The 15803-nt window shown below is 40.5% G+C and overlaps 1 protein-coding gene across 8 annotated transcripts in view; it reads right to left on the minus strand.

The window, feature by feature from the left end:
- Nucleotides 1-15591, minus strand: part of Myo9a (myosin IXA) — a 194820-nt gene extending 179229 nt beyond the window's left edge. For 3 of the 8 annotated variants that reach the window (XM_075965681.1, XM_075965679.1, XM_075965680.1), the window contains exon 1: nt 15140-15591. The gene's annotated coding sequence lies outside the window, so the exon portion shown is untranslated. The remainder of the gene's footprint in view (nt 1-15139) is intronic. The other 5 variants (XM_075965684.1, XM_075965685.1, XM_075965682.1 and 2 more) reach the window with 4 other exon arrangements.
- Nucleotides 15592-15803: the final 212 nt, after the last annotated feature.

Here is a 15803-nt window from a genome sequence, read left to right on the forward strand (position 1 = left end):
AATTTCTTAATCACATAAACTAAACAGTTATTCAACTCACATGTTTAATGAAAGCAATACAGTATTTAAGGATATGCTACTCGCATTTAAAATCTTGAAGGACTGGGTCAAGGATTTAGCACAGCAGTAGCAGAGCACTTGACTAGCAAGCAAGAATAGGGTTCTAAGTTCATTCCTTTTTACCAGGGGGAAAAACAAAGCAGCAGCAGCAAACCAAGATTATATTCATAAATTCAGAAGAAAGGTTAATACTACAAAGAGACATATATTGACAAACAAAGTAAGATAGGAAAGGGGTATTTCTGGTTGCTGGTCTAGACAATGAAACAAATACATGTGTAAGGCGGTGCAGGTTTCTACACTGTATGCATGCGACATCAAAGCAACCTTGGGAATCCTCCCTTGGGCCTACCCATCCTTTAAAAAAAATGCACTATGAACTCAGTGGCAATACACAGAAAACCTGAATTGGTTTTAAGTCAGATGGGGGTCCCAGTACTGAGAGAAAAAAGTAGTTCCCACCCCTAACGAAGAACTGATACCCACTGGCAAAGGGAAAATCAGTTTTTGTCAATGGAATGTCACTGTGTATATCTACCAACACTCCAAGGCAAGCCCTATGTCCAGAAGAAGTTAGCTGGCCAACAGAAAATAAACTGAGTGATGCTTCTGTGGACTTTTAGTTTCATTTTGTTTTGTTGTGAATTTTGGTTGTGTTTTGTTGGTTTTTTTTTTTTTGGTTTTTCGAGACAGGGTTTCGAGACAGGCTTTGGAGCCTGTCCTGGAACTAGCTCTTGTAGACCAGGCTGGTCTCAAACTCACAGAGATCCGCCTGCCTCTGCCTCCCGAGTGCTGGGATTAAAGGTGTGCACCGCCATCGCCCAGCTGCTATCTGCATCTTTTGATTTTCATTTTTGAGGTGTGTTTCTTGCTCTGGGTTTTTTTTGGGGGGGGTTGTATGTGTGTATTTGTTTTTGAGAGAGAAAGAACATAAAGCTGGGTAGGTAGGGAATTGGAGAGGGTCTGGGAGGAATTGAGAAAGGTTTGGAAAAACATGATTAAAAAATATTATATGGCCAGGAATAGTAACACATGCCTTTAATCCTAGCACTGGGAAAGCGGAGGCAGATGGATCTCTGTGAGCTGGAGCCCTGCCTGGTCTATATAATTCCAGAGATACATAGTGAAGTCCAGTCTCAAAAAAGAAAAGAAAGAAAAACAATTAAAATATATTAAATGAAGAAAGCTGTAATTTAAAAAAATTTAAAAAAAACTTTAAAAATGAATTTCTTACTGTCTTAGGCTTGTCATTTAGGGTAAGCTGCTTGGCCAGAACACTCCAAGGATTTGCCTGTTTCAACCTCCATAGTGCCAGAGTTAAAAGTGCACACTACCACTGCTGTTTTTTTTTTTTAATGAGTTCTGGGAATCAAAGTCAGGTTGTTTGCATGGGAAATACTTTATTGACAGCTACCTCCCCAGCACCTCCCACCTCACTAGTTTAATAAGGTAATATAACTAAGTCTGATACTCAGTGTATATATAATTTTGGGTTTTTTTGAACTCAGAAATTCAACAACAATAGGGCCAATGAGATACTCAGAGACAAAAGCACTTGCCACCAAGCCTAATAACCTGAATTTGACACCATATTCATATGGTAGGAGAAAAATCTCTCCAGAAAATTATTCTCTGACCTATGTAAGTATGTACATACAGACACAATTAATGTAAAAAGAAAGGAAGGGCCGGGCGGTGGTGGCGCAGGCCTTTAATCCCAGCACTCGGGAGGCAGAGGCAGGCGGATCTCTGCGAGTTCGAGACCAGCCTGGTCTACAGAGCTAGTTCCAGGACAGGCTCCAAAGTCACAGAGAAACCCTGTCTCAAAAAACCAAAAAAAGAAAAAAAAGAAAAGAAAAAAAAAAGAAAGGGAGGGAAAATCTGTGAAAGAGCCGGGTGGTGGTGGCGCACGCCTTTAATCCCAGCACTCGGGAGGCAGAGGCAGGCAGATCTCTTTTGAGTTCGAGGTCAGCCTGGTCTACAAGAGCTAGTTCCAGGCAGGCTCCAAAGCTACAGAGAAACCCTGTCTTGAGAAACCAAAATAAATAAATAAATAAATAAACAAATAAACAAACAAACAAAGGTTAGAGCGATGGCTCTGAAGTTAAGAGCATTTGCTGCTCTGCTGCTCTTCCAGGGGACCCTACTTTAGTTTCCAGCACCCACATTAGGCAGCTTAGAACCACCTACACTAGCAGTTCCAAAGATTCTCAAAACCTTCTTCTGGTTTCCACAGGCATCTGCACAAATATGGCATTTGTTCACCCAAACACATACACACAAAAATAAAAATGTCTCTCTTTTAAAATGTTCTTAGAAAAAAAAGAAAAAAGTGCTTAAGAATAACCAAGCAGTGCCAGCACACTGGAGGCAGAGGCAAGCATATCTCCATGAGTTCAAGGCCAGACTGGTCTACTGAGCTAGTTCTAGGACTGCTAAGGCTATACAAATAAACCCTGTATCGAAAACAAAAAATAAAAACTAAAAAAAAAAAAAATACACTGAATAAATTATGACACATCCACAAAGACTATCATGTTGCCACTTTAAAAAGGGGAGGGGGGGATAGGGACCTGAAGACGTGGGAACCATCTCAAACTCCAGTTCTGGAGGATCCAAGACCCTCTTCTGGCCTCTGTGGGTACCAGGCATAGAGGTAGTACAGATAAATATACAGGCAGAACACCCATACACATAAAACTATTTTTAAAGCTGGGAGTGGTAGCACACAGCTTTAAACCCAGCAAGCATGCTATAAGTTGAGGCATGCAGGCTTCTGTACTCCAGAACAGCCAAGGTTACATAGAGAGACCCTGCCTCAAAATTCAAATAACAAAACAACAACAAAAACTAGAAAAAATAGAAAATGTAGCCAGGGGTGGTGGTCTTTAATCCCAGCACCCAAGATATCTCTGTGAGTTCAAGGCCAATCTGGTCTACACAGTGAGTACCAGGGCAGCCAGAGCTATGACACACTATCTGAAAAAATCAGAAAGAAAGGGAAGGAGGGAGAGAGAATCTTTATGCACTAATACGGAATGGTTGCCAGAAACACACTGAATGCAATTTTTTAAATCAAGTACAAAACAGCATATACAGTATGCTAATTTGAGTGTATCAACAAGAATTTGAGGGGGCTGGAGAGATGGCTCAGAGGTTAAGAGCACTGACTGTTTTTCCAGAGGTCCTGAGTTCAATTCCCAGCAACCACATGGTGGCTCAAAACCATCTGTAATGAGATCTGGCGCCCTCTTCTGGCCTGCAGGCATACAGGGAGGCAGACTGTTGTATACATAATAAATAAAATTATTTAAAAAAAAGAATTTGAAGGGAAAATATACATATACACATAAATGGGATTCCCTAGTTTATCTTGCCATATGGTTTCTCCTTTTGTACTATACAGCTATTTTATATAGTGAAACAAGATAAATAAATCAAAAGAGAAATGAATTCTAAAATAAAAACTAGACATTAATACATATCAACTGGCACCAATCACACAAAGAAAATAAGGAGTGCTATATATTCTAAACAACAAATATAGCCTTATTAAAATATACTCCACTGACAAAAGGAAAAAGAAACTTGAACTTTGCTGAGTACTTTTCTTAAGATTTATTTATTATAGTGTTCTATTTATTATAGTGTATGCCTGCAGGCCAGAAGAGGGCACCAGATATCTTGGTACAGATGTTTGTGAGCCACCCACAATTCAATTGTGGGAATTGAACTCAGAATCTCTGGAAGGAAGCTCTTTAACCTCTAAGTCATCTCTCCGGCCCCAAGTACTTTTTTTGGAACTACAAAAAATTGACAATTACTAAAACACTAAAGAACAGAATACAATACAGTGTGAAAATACAACTCACATAAGTATACTTGATTTAGGAGCAAAAAAGGTAGTTTTAAAATACAAAGTTATAGCAAATACCACCTTAAACCCCGTTAAACTTGGATCACTAATAGTGGGACACTGAATATCATGTGTCTCCAGACTTGTTTAACCTCTTAACACTGTAACACTATGTTGTCATCTGCAAAGTTCATGCTTGAGAACCTCTCAATAGTGTTGTCAAAAGGATTTTAAGATTTATTAAGTTTACAATTTTTGGTTGGACTGAAGTCATAGCTATCCTCATATCTGTGGCCACAGCATAGACAATACATACATATCATTCATGATATATACCAACTCTTATGAAAGATTTTACCAAAAAAAAATAGCATACATTCAAGCCTTAAGAACATAGCCTCCAATTCCATAATAGAGCCCAGAAAAGAGCAAGTTAAACAAGAGCCAATAAACAAATAACTCTAGAAAATAAGCTGTTCTTCAAAATAATCTGCTCTTTTCAAGGCAATTTCAGTATCTTGGGGAGAAGAACATTACAGTATCTTGTGAGAAATTTTTCTCAATAAAAGAGATAAATGAAATGAAAAAGAAAATTGAATTCTAATTTGAAATTTTTATTTTAAGAAACAGCTAGGAAATTTCAAATATAGAGTGAAAATTAAAATTTTTACTTAGAAGGTCAGCCAGATGGTTCAGTGTGTAAAAGCACTTGCCAATGAGCTCATAACTTGAGTTCACTCCCCAGAACCCACAGTAGAGAATAATAACCCCTGTGGATATCCTCGGACCTCAGCATGCACACCATTGGAGCACAAACACAATAAATTACTTAATTTCTGGAGAATTATTATTATCCTAAGGTTTTGGCAATGGTAAACTAGAAGTGTAAAGAATATCTATTTTTTATGAAATATTTTCTGGGCCAGTAAAATGGCTCAGCAAGTAAAGATACCTGCTACCAAGCAAGGTTACCTAAGTTCCATCCCCAGAAATTACATAGTAAAGGAGAAAATCAACACCCACAAGCTTCCTCTGGTCTCCACACCTACACATACACAAAACAAGTTTTTAAAAAATATTTTTCAAAGTACTTCGAAACAAACTTGTCATGGTTTCTGTCATTTACTATCAAGAAGTTCAGCAAAATATGCAGACACATAAAGAATAATCCAGTAATTCATAGCGCTATGGAAGGCAACTAGTTCTAACTTTGAATACAGACAACATATACGTTCAACCTTTTTATCCTCCCCTTTCCATTTTAACTTTTCAATGTGAGTAGATTTTATAATTGAGAAAAGAATTGGAGGAGGCAGGAAAACTAAAAGAAAATAAAGTTTCAAACAGTATTCAGGGGAAAAATGATTGAAAAATCACTTATGAAGATGTCTACAGTCTCCTGAAGAACTTTCTCCCTTACATTAAAAAAACAGAGAGTGAAAGAAAGATTACTCAGGCCACTATCAGATGATCGATAAGAGTAAGCAGACTGCAAACAAATACTTAACACACTACAAACAGCAATAGTACTAAAACCTGTCAATGATTTAAGGAATGGCTGTCATTGCCAAACACAACACATTCAAAATGATACCTGACCCAAAATACATTCTATTATCCATTAATCCTATGTACTGAGATAACAATAAAAGCCCTCCCTCTTCCCATACCCCATTTTAGAAGGAATCTCACTTCATATCCCTGGCTGGCCTGCAACTCACTGTGTAGACTAGGCTGACCTCAAACGTGCAGCAATCCTTCTGCCAAACGCTAGGATTAGAGATGTGTAGCACCATGCCCAGAAACACATTTCTTTCAAATATTTTGAGTGTAAAATATGACAGTTAAAAGATAGATTGTAAATTACCTTTATATTTACTTCTGTTAACAGCAACAAAAAGAATAGTAAAAAAAAAAAAGTCACTATGATTAGTCACTTATCCTAATGAAATTCTTAAACATAACAAGAGAGAGCCATATTGAAGAAAGAAGCTTTTACATACTCAATTCTAGCCAGGGTCTGTGACATTCACCTGCAATTCCAACTGCTATGGCCCAGGTTTGGTTTTTTTTTTATTTGGTTTGGTTTGGTTTGGTTTTTCGAGACTGAGTTTCTCTAAACCTTTGGGGCATGTTCTGGAAGTAGTTCTTGTAGACCAGGCGGGCCTCAAACTCACAGAGATCTGCCTGCCTTTGCCTCCGGAGTGCTGGGATTAAAAGTGTACACCACCACTGCCGGGCTTGGCCCAGGCTTGTAAATGACCTTGGCATAAGCATATCAAGATTCCACCTCCAGTCTGCAGCAAGAGGCCCAGACCTTTAATCCCAGCAGACCTTTAATCCCAGAGTAGTTGTAAAGAAAATTCAAGGCCAGCCTGTTCCATAGACTGAGTTCCAGGACAGCCAGGGCTACAAATGGACACCCCTGGTGAGTCCATATTCTTGGCCCAGCAGTGCCGGTACATGCCTTTATCCCAGCACATGGGAGGCAGAGACAGGCAGATCTCTGAGTTCCAGTTCCAGGACAGTCAGGTGGCTACAAAAAAACACTGTGTCGTCGTTGACCCCCCAACAAAAAAAAAGTTCATATTCTTTCAACTTAATTAGACAGCATGGATTTAAGATTAACAGACAGAAAAGCCTAACTACAGGAAATGTATGTTTAAAAGAATACCTACGTATTCAAAGAACTATATATACACTTGATGGTTTAAGAAAAGTAACAATTATTGCTAGCAGTGAAAAAGAAGCATTTTGTTTTCCAAAATTAGCTCAGACACACGACAACTAGTCCTATCCTCACTCTGAGGAAAACTTATACTCAGTGCCTCCTGGATAACCCCACTATCAGAATACACAACATAATTCACATTAAAAACCAAATGCCAAACACAATTCTGAAAGTACTTTACACATTTACTATGCCTATTCTGAGCATATTCTCCATCAAAATAGGTTACTTTCACCAAATATACTTCAATTTATCTAATCTTTTTTTAATATTTATTTATTTATTATGTATACAATATTCTGTCTGCGTGTGTGTCTCCAGGCCAGAAGAGGGCACCAGACTTCATTACAGATGGTTGTGAGCCACCATGTGGTTGCTGGGAATTGAACTCAGAACCTTTGGAAAAGCAGGCAATGCTCTTCTTAACCACTGAGCCATCTCTCCAGCCCCTATCTAATCTTTTATACCACTTTAACCAACAAATCCTTCCTAATATAAACGTTCTATACTATAAATTTAGTGTAATGTGGTTTTAGTTGGCTGCATAAAAATAGAGCAACTATGTTTTTATAATATGTTATATATGTTATTTCTACAAATTCAAATTCCTACCTGCCATGCTTATTTAAAAGATACAGTCAAAAGCTGGGTGTGATGGAATGTACCTGTAATCTCAGACCTTGGGTAACAGAGGTAGGAGGATCTGAGTCCAAGGCAAGCCTGGTCTACAAATTCAGTTTCACAAAAGCCAGGACTACATAAAGAAACCTAGTCTGGAAAAAATCAAAACAAATAAAACAGAGAAACTTGTATGCTAAGAGTTATCCATCCCATTTAGCTGGGCACTGGTGGTGCACACCTTTAATCCCAGCACTTAAGTGGCAGAGGCAGGTAGATCTCTGTAAGTTCAAGGCCAGCCTGGTCCACAAGTTAGTTCCAGGACAAGTTCCAAAGCTACAGAGAAAGCCTGTCTCGAAAAATCAAAAAAAAAAAAAAAAAGCACGCAGATAATGTTGTAATAGGAGCAGCGGGCTTCTTCCCTTTACCCAAAATAATTACACGGAAACTGTATTCTTTTAAACACTGCTTGGCCCATTAGTTCCAGCCTCTTATTGGCCAACTCTTACATATTGATCTAACCCATTTCTAATAATCTGTGTACCCCACAAGGTGGCTTACCAGGGAAGATCTTAACCTGCGTCTGTCTGGAGTGAGAGAATCATGGCGACTCCCTGACTTAGCTTCTTTCTCCCAGCATTCTGTTCTGTTTACTCCGCCTATCTAAAGTCTACCCTATCAGAGGGCAAATAGTTTATTACTTAACCAATGAAACAACAGATAGAAAGATGACCCTCCTCCATAAAGATAATAAAAATCCAGAGTTTTCATTATATTTATGTAATCAGTACTCAGTACCTCAAAATAGAATATTGTTAGGATTTCACAAACTACTTTATGTCTTCTTCTAATCCTAATCCAGTTCTTAGAGGATTTGATTAGGAAGTCTCAACAGAGGAATCTAAAATGGCTGACAGACACTTAAAGAAATGTTCAACATCCTTAGTCATCAGAGAAATGCAAATCAAAACAACTCTGAGATTCCATCTTACACCTGAAAGAATGGCCAAGATCAATAACACTGATGACAACTTATGCTGGAGAGGTTGTGGGGTAAAGGGAACACTTCTGTATTGCTGGTGGGAATGCAAGCTGGTACATCCCCTTTGGATGTCAGTGTGGTGATTTCTCAGAAAATTAGGAAACAACCTTCCTCAAGACCACTTTTGGGTATATATCCAAAGGATGCTCAATCATGCCACAAGGACATGTGCTCAACTATGTTCATAGCAGCTTTGCCTGTCATAGCCAGAACCTGGAAACAACCTAAATGCCCCTCGATCAAAGACTGGATAAGGCTGGCAAAATGGGCTCCTTTGCTGCCAAGCCTGATGACCTGAGTTCTAGCCTCCAGGAACCTATATAGCAGAAAAAAAGAACTGACTCCAAGTTGTCCTCTGAACTACAAAAAGCCCATGTGCACCCACAGGCGTGCATACACACAATAAACAGAATCTCCGATCTAAATACCTGTGTTACTACTACATGGCACTTATACTATCATCTTTACCAAAGAAAGTAAAACTTAGAAAGGAAAATAAATAGACAAGTAATGAGGTGACTTCCATAGAGAACTGTCACAGACAACACATATACACTTTAATCCAGAAGGAGTTAAATAAAGGAAAGCTTCCTGGAAAAGATATCCCCGAACTGAACCCTAGAGGTTGGATAGGAACTAGCTAAGCATGGAAAGGATTGAAAGGAAACACAGGCTGAAGACAAGAAAACTAAATTCGGTTAAAAAAATGCATAAATGAATTCAGGGAGAAAGCAAAGGAAGAAAAGCTCAGGCGGCAGAAATAGAAGAACAGGTCCGTGTCAAGGCTAGCCTGGGGTCCAATGTGGGACCCTCCCAATCTCAGCACTCAAGAGGCTGAGGCAGGCAGATTTCTGTGACTTCAAAGCCACTTTGGTATACATAGTGAATTATAACAGAGTCAGGGCTACACAGTAAGATTCTGTCTCAAACAAACAAAGCTAGAGAAGAGATGGGAAGAGATGGTGTGTGACTCGCCATGCTACAGCTTAAGCTTTATCCTGAAAGCAACAAGAAAGCACTGAGGATCTTTCAACTGGAAAGGACAATTAAATGTGCATTTGTATCATCATGTCAATGACACTGCCTTCCAAGTTTACAATCCCATTTTGTAGAAACTACCCAGAATACCACTCCATACTTTTAACCATGTTCTGCCCCAACACACATATGTATACATATTACACAACCAATATGGGTGGCCAGGAATGGTCACTCAATGCTAGCTAGCAGCCACTGGGAAGAGAAGGAAAAAAGCAAATAAAAGAACTGAGCCAAAGAAATTATTTCATGAGCATTCAAATGATAAAGTCCTAGAATGCAAAGGAGTTATCTCAAGATCTGATGTTTAAAAGACAGCAGCCCCTGGGTAGTGGTGACGCTGGCTTTTAATCCTACTATTTGTGAAGCAAAGACAGGTGGATCTCTTTGAGTTCAAGGCCAGCCTGGTCTACAGATCAAGTTCCAGGACAACCAGGACTACACACAGAAAAATTTTGTCTCAAAAAAACAGAAATAAAATAAAAGACAGCAGTCAGAAAGCAAGGTGTTGTCATGCTAATGACGTGGTAGTTACAAAAGCCAGAACTGAGAAATAAATGGAAGCTATAAAACAGAAGAAGAAAGACAGAGAGATTAAGCAAAAACAAATAATAAAGCAGCAACTAACCTGAGGTAAAACCTACGTCTTGGGTGTGGCTCAGTGGAATGACCTTAGTGCGCACAAGACCCTGGGTTCTATTCACAGCACCATCATAAAATAAAGTGAAATCTGTCTTCTCCTGTTTCCAACTTTTTTTTTCTTGTTTCCAACTTAATAGGTTCCTTTTCTTCTTGAAGTCAACTTGTTTCATTTTTACTGGGCTCCCTTCTGCATGTTTCCAAAAGCACTCTTTAACTACTTAAGGTAACCTGAGTCTCTTCCTTGCAACTGGATGAGCCTAAGAGTATCTTAGAATACTTGATTTTGGCAGCAGTGCAAAGAACGGAAAAGAAACAAACAGCAGAAGACAGAAAGCAAAAATTTTAACCATTTGGAAAGCATCACAGAAGCCTAAGAGGCATTTGAATTTAAAAGAAAGAATACAGAAGAAAAGAAGGTTGTGAAATATTACGATAAAGAAGGTGCAAGAAATAATGACAAACTGAGCCAGGCAGTGCTGGCACATGCCTTTAATCCCAGCACTCGGGAGGCAGAGGCAGGCGGACCTTTGTGAGTTCGAGACCAGCCTGGTCTGCAAGAGCTAGTTCCAGGACAGGCTCCAAAGTTACAAAGAAACCTTGTCTCAAAAAAACAAAAAAAAAAAAAAGGCAAACTGGATATTAGTGGTACAACTAAATAGAATAAAAGACGATTTTTATGAGTTCCTAAAAAATTGATGAGAACAGAGGGTGCCATTAATCAAGATAAGAAATCAAGATAAATTGAATAGCAGTTTCTGTCTGTTCTGTTCCTACTTTTGTGGGGAAGAGAGGCAGAGACAGTTCTGTTTTATTTTTGGATTGGAGTACTTATGAAATGTGACACCACCATACAGAGGTCTTTTACCAAATGAGGTGTAAAGCAAAGACAAGAGTTCTAGATAGCCTCTGTAGATGCAGGAATCAATACATTAAACTGGAATGCTTTTGTTGGTTGGGGAGTTATGTTTTGTTGTTGTTTTGTGGGTTGTTTGTTCTTTTTGAGACAGTCTTTCTACTCAGCCTGGTTTGCCTTGAATTATTGGCAATCCTGCTTCAGGCTCCCTCAGTAATAGAACTGCAGTTCTTTTTTTTGTTTTGTTTTGTTTTTTTTTTTTCGAGATAGGATTTCTCTGTAGCTGCCTGCCTCTGCCTCCCAAGTGCTGGGATTAAAGGCATGCGCTTGGAACTGCAGTTCTCTAATACCATGCTTGACTCAAGTTGATGTATTTTTAAAAAATCTGAAAAGTAGTCTGACTGTTTACTTCAAACTATTAATATTCCTAAAAAAAATCAATCATTCAAATTTTTTTAAAACTTAATATTTAATATCCTTGGCCAACTTACTCTCAAACTTTCTGTTCCTCTTTGAAAATGTTAATGATTGAGAGGCTGAAATAGATAAGAGCACTTGCTACTCTTTCAGAGGATGCAAGTTCAAACCCCAGAACCTATTAACAGGCAGCTTACAAATGCCTATAACTCCAGCTTTAGGGGAGTTGATGCCTTTTTCTGGCCCCCACTGACACAGGTAGACACATACATGGTAAAAATTAAAATAATTAAATAAAAAATAATAAAGATTGGATAAATATCTGCATAATTCAAAATGATGAGAAAAATAGGGCATATATTACTAATTTCTACTTAAGTAATATTTCTTTTGAAACATATTAAGTTTAGCTGAGCAGAATGGTGCACATTAGCAATTCCAACTACCTAATTAAGTAGCTGAGGCAAGATCAACTGAGCCCCAGAGTTCAAAATACATCAGCAGCTATATACAAAGCAGCAAATCACCATCAAATTAAAAACAAAACAAAAACAATGAATTTATACCATATCTTCATAAACTGTATATCACTAAATTAATTCAAATTTAAAGTCCTACATTAGCACTGTGTGCTAGCACCTCTAATCTTAGTGTGCTCAAGAGTTTGAAACCAGCCTAGGCTATATAGAGAACTCTAGGACAACTATACTAAATGGAAAGACACTATCTCACAATAATAATAAATGAACTGGAGACACAGCTCAACTGATAGTGTCTGCCTGGCATTCAATTCACAAAGTCCTGGGTTCAGTCTAGAGCACTGTATTAAAGAGACAGCAGCACATTCATGCAATTCCAGCATTCCAGAGGTAGAGTTAAAGAGTTCAAGACCAGCCTGGGCTACATGAGTTTTGAGGGACATGAGACCCTATTACAAAAAATAGTAATAGTGAGACTGGAGAGGTTGCTGAGAAGTTAAGAGTTCATCCTGTTCTTGCAGAGGACCCTAGTAAGGTTCCTAGAATCTATTGTCCAGCTGCTCTAACTATTTCTAACTCCAGCTTCAGGGGGGGGTTCTAACACACTCTTTTGGCTCCAAACACTCTCATGCACATAAGCGCACAAAGACATACTCTAAGAAATAAAAATAAGATTCTAAAAAGTAACAAAAATACTAAAAAGTAGTAAAAATAACACATTAGGTTGTGGTTTTCACTAATAAAACTTTTGAAAAGAACTTAATCTAGGTTTTTATGAGCTTTAACTATGGTTTCTGCCTGAAATCTTTTCCCTCTATATACATCTTTGCTTGCAAAATTTACTACTAACACAAACCCCATTTTATGAATTTCAGTCACAAATTCATCTGTCTAATAGCCAATAATTTAACATGTCACAACTGAACCTATCCTTCTGTCATGAAGTAAAAATATTCATCATGTGGCCCCCACTTATAAGGGAAAAGATTAGCAAGATATCTAAAATTCTGTCCTCTCTGTATTCTCTTCCCTCAGATCACTAAGACTAGTCAACTAGCTTATTCTATTTTATTTATTTATTTGTTTTTTGACATTTCAAGACAAGGTTTCTCTGTGTAACAGTCCTGGCTGTCCTGAAACTTGCTGAGATCCACCTGCCTCTGCCTCCCAAGTGCTGGGATCTAAGGCGTGCACCACCACTACTTCTCAGCAACTTTATTCTACTTTTAATCTGCTCTAAAGTGACTTTTAAAAATACAAACCTGAGCCGGGCGGTGGTGGCGCACGCCTTTAATCCCAGCACTTGGGAGGCAGAGGCAGGCGGATCTCTGTGAGTTCGAGACCAGCCTGGTCTACAGAGCTAGTTCCAGGACAGGCTCCAAAGCCACAGCGAAACCCTGTCTCGAAAAACCAAATAAAAAAAAAAAATACAAACCTGAACATTTTTCTGATAAATATAACCACCACCAAAATTAGTCGACAGTTGTTCAGAAAGTCAATGAGAACATCACTTAGATATATACTTCTTTGTATATCTCAGAAAGTCAACAAGAACATCACTTAATCTTCTTTGTATAGGTTCAACACAAAAATCAGATTTTTTTTCAAATCATGAAAATCATTTATACATAACAGAACATACATTTGAAATAAAGCATTCAGAAAATTTTGGAAAAGGACTGAAAATAAATCCATATCCATCAAAATGGAATACTATTAGTCAGTAAATGAGGTTTTTCCATGCATACTATTGCTGAATGATAACAGGCACTTAGCAGTGTTATTTGAAAACAGAACCATTTGTGTGTAACATGTGTATCTTAAGACTGTAAGTAGATATAAGCTTGTAAATGCTGGAAATATCACCCCATACCAGTTACAGAAGCTGAAAAATAGAAAATGAGAGGCTGGAGATTAAACTTTTTTAAAACTACATTATTGTTCTGACCCTTTCGACTTTTAAACAGTGTCTCACTAGTACCTATAACGTCAATTGATTTTTCTCCCTATATTACACGAAGGCACACACACAATGAAAAAAAATAAAACTTTAAGTACTAACTACAAAGATCTTATTATCCCTCACCCTTGCATCAACATTAAAATTATACCCTTAACACTTAATTTAACATTACATTTCCTTTTTTGCATCTCAGGAGTACAGCTTCAACAAACATTTTATTCATTATTCTACTACTACTGAGAAGGCTGTTAGCAATGACTTCGACACTGAATGACATTTATATCTGCCCCGTGGAGAAGACAGCAACATCCGTTGGTTAAAAATTACTGAACAACCTTAGTCTTCAGGGGTGAACAGCTATAAACCCTGTTTTCCTAACAAGTTCAAAAACAGTACATTTAAAATTCTGTACAAATCTACAAAGAGGTGAGATAAATACTATATAGAGACTTGCTTATCTTCATTGGCATAATGCAACTTAATCCTTACAGAAGCCCCTAAAGCGTCTGATTTAGACTAGTTCTTTCGTTCTACTAAGGCAAGGTGAGGAGCAAGCAAGCTGCTCGACCTTGTAATGGTACACACACCCTCCTTCTCTGAGCTTCTACACTCTTCCCTCTCTTCCTTTCAGCAGCCCGCCCAAAGGGTCCAAACATGGGTCTCAGTCTGACCGCTTATAATATCCAACGGCGTGAATATACTGGACTAAGTAAATAATCTTTAAGTTTTCCTGGAAATTTCTTTACAAGCGAAGAAAAGATCCCGACTGGGTAGAAAACAGGTAGCACGGTTTGCTTAAGGAGTGATCTTCTAAAAAAAAAAAAAAAAAAAAAGGTACACACCACCAGGGAATGGAGGAGATCCAGGACTATGTTGGTGATTTGAAGGGCTGACCCGAGACCTACTAGGTAACAGCATCATGACATTGGGGCTATCTGAAAGCTTGTATGGGTAGGGGGAAAAGCTAGCCAACCCGACTGGAAGTAAGCTGCGGAAGGGACCCTACGAAGGCAGGGGTAGCGATGATTCGTAGGAGAACCAAAGATCTGGGACGCTGCAATGGGGTAGGAAGCACTAGTGGCCGTGGCCCCAGGACTGGGATCCGTCCAGACGTAACGGAGTCTAGAGGCTACCATCAGAGTCCTAAGAGAGTCGAAAGGGGTTCTAGCAGCAGGGGGGGCGGGTGGGGGGTGACAAGAATCGCCGCGGCCTCTGGTGGACAGAATGGTGTCTGGTCAATGAAAGGTATGAGGGAGCAGACACTAGAGGGGGATTCCGGCCGCATTCGGGCGTTCGCCAGGCTACAGAGGCAGAGCCGCTCGCGGGGCGTCTCCACCGGGGCGGGGCGGGGCAGCCTGCCGGGAGCCAAAGAGTCGAGCGGGAGACGTGGGCCGGGCCAGGCCAGGCGGCAGGGCCGCTGGGCGCTGGGGCGGGTCTTACCTCGGGCTGTGCCGCGGTGGCCACCACAGCCCCTTCCTCTTCTGCAGTAGCCGCTTCCCACCCTCGGTTTCCAGGGTCAGGCCGGACAAAAACAGCAGAGGCCGAGGCCGGCGGGGGTCGGACGGTTCCGCGAGGGTGGGCCCAGCCGCCCTAGGGTCCGAGCAAGCGGCGTCCGCGCATCCCCCGCCCTGTCACAGAGACTCCGCCCGGCCGGGGCAGGCACATCCCCGCCGCACCCCGCCTAGAGAGCACGCGTTGGAACGGCCGCCTCAACCCGCGGTCTCCGCTTCTGCCCGCGGGACCGGTATCTGCGCCGCAGTCCCTCCCAGTCCTGCCAGGACTTTCCGTCAGCCACCGCCAACTGCCTCCGCGTCTCCAGTCCGCTTGGGCCTGCGCGCCCGCGCCCCCGACCCCGCTCACGCGGCCCCGCCCCGCGCGACTCTCCAGCGGCAGACGAGCAGGCGCGCGCGCACTCACCTCCCACGCCCCCTGCTGCCAAGCCCCGGACGGCCCCGCCCGGCCCCGCCTCCGCACGTGACGCCACTAGAGCGTGCGGCATGCGCTTGCGCAGACACGCCCCGTTCCCTCCACCCCCGGCTGGCCCCGCCTCCCTTTTCCTTCCTCACTTTACGGCCGTGCTGAGACCTCCTCGTTAGAATCTCTC

The sequence above is a fragment of the Microtus pennsylvanicus genome, chromosome 3 (genome assembly GCF_037038515.1).
Source record: "Microtus pennsylvanicus isolate mMicPen1 chromosome 3, mMicPen1.hap1, whole genome shotgun sequence".
In the NCBI taxonomy this organism is placed as follows: Eukaryota; Metazoa; Chordata; class Mammalia; order Rodentia; family Cricetidae; genus Microtus; species Microtus pennsylvanicus.